Source organism: Elephantulus edwardii, unplaced genomic scaffold (genome assembly GCF_000299155.1).
Source record: "Elephantulus edwardii isolate Elephantulus edwardi_28Jun2011 unplaced genomic scaffold, EleEdw1.0 scaffold00169, whole genome shotgun sequence".
NCBI classification, from domain to species: domain Eukaryota; kingdom Metazoa; phylum Chordata; class Mammalia; order Macroscelidea; family Macroscelididae; genus Elephantulus; species Elephantulus edwardii.
Window position 1 is genome coordinate 902,419 of NW_006399919.1, and position 4,543 is coordinate 906,961.

Consider the following 4,543-nt stretch of genomic DNA (forward strand, 5'->3'; position numbering starts at 1 on the left):
GTCTCCAGAGAGACACCGTTGCTCTTGAGTACTTTGGAGAGGTCCCTAACAGCAGGTTTTCCTGTGACAATACATCTTCTAATTTCCTGGCTACAGGTGCCAAGAGTGCTGACTGTGGAGCCAAGCAAAGTAAAGCTGTGAACAATCTCAATCTCTTCACTATCCATCCTGACGCTGCCAATTTTCCCAGTGATAAGAATCTTTGTCTTCTTGACATTGAACCTTAATCGATATTGGAGGCTGCAGTCCTTGACCCTCTGCAGCAAGCGCTTCAGATCCTCCTCAGTTTCAACAAGTAGGGTTGTGTCATCTGCGTAACGCAGATTATTGATAGATCTTCCACCATTTTTAGTGGAAGATATTATATGGTAGCAGGTTTAAAAAGAAAAAAAATTAAGGACATCACAACAAAGAAACAATAATACATTTACAAAATCATGTCTGTAAACTTCAAGGCTAGTTTAGAGCTGAGATAATGCTGTTTAGCTTTGTGGCTAAAACAACAGTCCTTTAATTTTTTGTTTTATTTTATTAATTTTCATGAACATTTACAGAGATTTTGTATTTCGATTCTTTCATTGTTGCTCTTTTTTCCCTGCCCACCCGTCCTCTCCAGTTCGCTCTTCTCTTTGAAAGTAAAAGAAAAATTCCTTCATTGGTATACAATCCCCCCACCCTGAGTACACTCCACTATGTACAGTTCTTTAATTTTAACAAGGTACCTAGGGCCTTTTCACCCCCTCCTCCTAGCCCCACCCCTGTCCCCAGCGCCGCTCCAGCTGCCGCAATTGCTCAGAGCTCCAGCTCACTCTCAGCGACTGTCATTGTCATCTCTTTGCCACCATCATGATCATCTACCAGGGACCTCATCAGCCATGATGAGATGTTCTGCGACAACTACAAAATCGGGGAAATCGCGGAAGGACTGTGTCTGGATATGGAGGGGAAGATGGTGAGTAAGACAGAGGGTAAGATTGATGACTCAGTCCTTGGTGGGAACTCCTCTGCTGAAGGCACGGATTGTGAAGGAACCGAAAGCACAGTACACTGGTGTTGACGTTTTCATGAACCATCACTTGCAGGAAACCAGCTTCACAAAAGAAGCCTACAAGAAGCACTTCAAGGATTACATGAAATCAATCAAAGGCAAACTTGAAGAACAGAAACCAGAAAGAGTAAAACCTTTTATGACAGGGGCTGCTGAACAGATCAAGCACGTCCTTACTCATTTCAAAAACTACTAGTTCTTTATTGGTGAAAACATGAGTCCAGATGGCATGGTTGCTCTGCTGGACTACCGGGAGGATGTGTGACTCCATACATGATTTTCTTTAAAGGTGGTTTAGAAATGGAGAAATATTAACAAAGTTGGTACTTGCTTGGATCCATCACTTGTCACCTTATCTGGCTGCTGCTTTTCATCACCACACCAGGATGTACACGAATGGGACTGATATCATCTTGAGCTCTCCCTCTAATTTTGACCTTCATTTATTTGGAGAGTAGGCATTTTTTTTTAAAGGAAAAAAAAATGTCATGGGTTGTCTACAAAGAAAATGCATTTAAACTTTTTTTTAAGTCCCTAATTCTAGCTTCTCTTTATTTACTTACCTATCTGTTGAAACTCCATATCGAGAAAACAAAGATTCTCACCACTGGGTCTATTGACAGCATCATGATAGATGGTGAAGAGATTAAGATTGTTCACAGCTTTAGTTTGCTTGACTCCACAATCAACACTCTTGGTAGCAGCAGCCAGGAAATTAAAACATGGATTTCACTGGAAAAGCCTGCTGTCAGAGACCTCTCCAACATACTTAAAAGCAACGATGTCAGTCTGGAAACTAAGGAGCACCTGATGCAGGCCATGGTCTTTGCAATCACTTGTTATGCATCAGAGAGCTGGATAATGACTAGGGATGATAGAAGGAGAAATGATGCCTTTGAACTGTGGTGCTAGAGAAGAGTATTGAATATACTGATAAGAGGGCGTGGGGGCGGGCGGGACAAACAGGTTCATGGGTGAAACCAGGCTGCTCCTTGGAGGCAAGGATTCTGAAGCTTTGTCTGATAGATTTTCAACTTGTTGCAATAAGGGGCTGGTCCTTGGAGAGGGACATCATGCTTGAGAGTGGAGGGACAGGGTAGGAGAGGAATACCCTAGATGAAATGGATTGATTCAGTGACTAGGGTAATGGGATAAGATGTGTCAGAGACAGTGAGATTGGCACAGGATAGAGCAGGGTTTAGGGCTGTTGTATGCAGGGTTGCTATGAATTGTGGGTGACTCAATGGCACATAACAACAACAATATTCTTTTATAACTTAACTGAACATTTAATAACAGAGTCAGAATTTAAAACCAAGTTCCCTGACATAAAATTCTACAGGTTTCTGCTGTTATGCTTTGACTTAGATTGCAGAACTGGAGTCATTCTTATGATTCAGTGGGGTTAGTGCAGATCTTATTACTTCATACAATCCCTCCTGCAGCTTTCCTTTCTGACCCACACATCATATTGGGAGTACCTTCCAGTAGTTCTCTCTGCGATATCCAATTTTTTTTTTTCTCTCTTTGGGGTTGAATGCTTTTTGGTGTCTGTGGTCACTATCAATTTTTAGCTTCGTATCTGAGAGATATGACATTTCATCAATCTTTGTGATAGTCTGAAAGCAGGATTAAGCACACACACACACACAGAGAGAAAAAATCAAAGACCTCAGTTATTTACTTCAGTTCACAAAGCAAGCAGGGTTGAGAACTGACTGCTTTTACTGCACAGTGGGGAATTCATACTTTGAATTTCCTCTTGGAAACAGAAGTAAGATTTTCTCATCTTTTCCTCAAAGTTAGCAGGCAAGAAGAGGATTTGAAGCCTTCAGCCCAAGTTCTGAATCATTTTTGAAGGATATTTTCCACTGTTTATGATGACAAAGAAAAGAAGCATCAGTTACTGGCCTATGGGAAATTAGAAGGCTCAGCGCTATTTGGACCAAATCAATCCTGTACTTCCACTTCTTTCTTCAATAATCATTAACAACTGGGCTAAAAGACCATTCTTAATAAGAAGATGGTACTCTAGTTTAATAGGTACAAGCAATCTTTTTTACAAAAGATAGACTATATGAATTAAATGTTTAATGTTTTCAAATTAACACTGTTCAACTAACATTTAAAACATAAAACAAACCTATACTATATAATATTCAGAGTCAGAAATGCTATATAATAAGGAACTCTGGAGGCATAGTTCATTACATGTTGTGTTGCTATCTAAAAGGTCAAGGTACAAATCCAGCTATTCAAAGACAGACAGATGGGCAATATTTTCCCATTAAGATTTACAGCCTTGGAAACGTGGATTGTTACAAATTGAAACTGAGTTGATGGCAAAGTGTGGTTTACTACGTTACGCTTTATAGTCTGAATGTAATTTTATACCATAAAGTGCAGAAAATAGTTCATAATTTGAAAAACTTGTTTTATTCTTCTTGAATCTTAACTATTTGGAGGAGATTTGTTCTTTTTTTGTTATTGTTACTTTTTGACTAGAAACATAAATAATAATCAATTCAATTAGAAAACATATCTACTCAATTAGAATTCAGAAAACATGGGGTTTTTAATCCATCATAAATCACTAACTGCTGTGTGGCCTGAGGCTGAATCATTTTCCATTTGAAAATTATATGTTTGACTGAAAGTTTAGTTAGTTTTACAGTGTAAAATACAAATCTATCCAATCAGATAGCTCATCAGAGAATGGGGAAGGTTAGAGGATTGTGGAAAAGCTTCTATACTGCTCATTGACATTTTTGGTGGACTGAGTATTGGTCTTCCAAAAGGTACACTTATCCTAAACACGAGAATAAGCTTTTTAATCAACATTATATGTCAACTTGATTGGAGGTGCAGCAATCCTTTGAACAACAGATCTGAACCCTGAATCCTGTTCCATTCTTAACATCCCTGATACACTTGAGACCATAGTTGCTGTCATTATAACAATCCATCTCTGAAGGTCTTTCTTTACTTCACTGACCTACCTTTCCAAGCATTATGTCACCTTCCAATTATGTCACCTCTATTACCAATTATGCCCAAATGAAGAGATGAGGCTTTATCATTCTTTTTTGTTTGCTTGGTTTTTAAAAAAATAAAATGTAATTTTAATTGTGATTTTAATAAATGTTTACAAAGAAGTTAGGCTTTTATTCAATTGTTATTGCATACTTTACCCCTCTCCCTCCCTCCCACCTTACCTACAAGGAGCACTCTGGTTGCACATTCTCCAAGACATAATTGCTTGTTCTTTGACAGTCCATGGGGTATTAAGTGCTCTTCTCCAACACTGTAATCCTTCTGCAGCAAGCACCTCAAATGCTCCTCACTTTCAGCAAACAGGATGGTGTCATCTGCATGACGTGGATTGTTGATAAGTCTTCCTCCAATCTTGATGTCATATTCTTATTCATAAAATTCAACTTCTTGAATCATTTCTTCAGCATACAGATTGAATGGCGAAAGGATACAGCCCTGTGC

The 4,543-nt window shown here is 38.9% G+C and overlaps 1 pseudogene; it reads left to right on the forward strand.

Annotated features, from left to right (window-relative positions):
* The first annotated feature begins 949 nt into the window (after positions 1–949).
* LOC102865982 lies at positions 950–1,363 on the forward strand (annotated as a pseudogene).
* Positions 1,364–4,543: the final 3,180 nt, after the last annotated feature.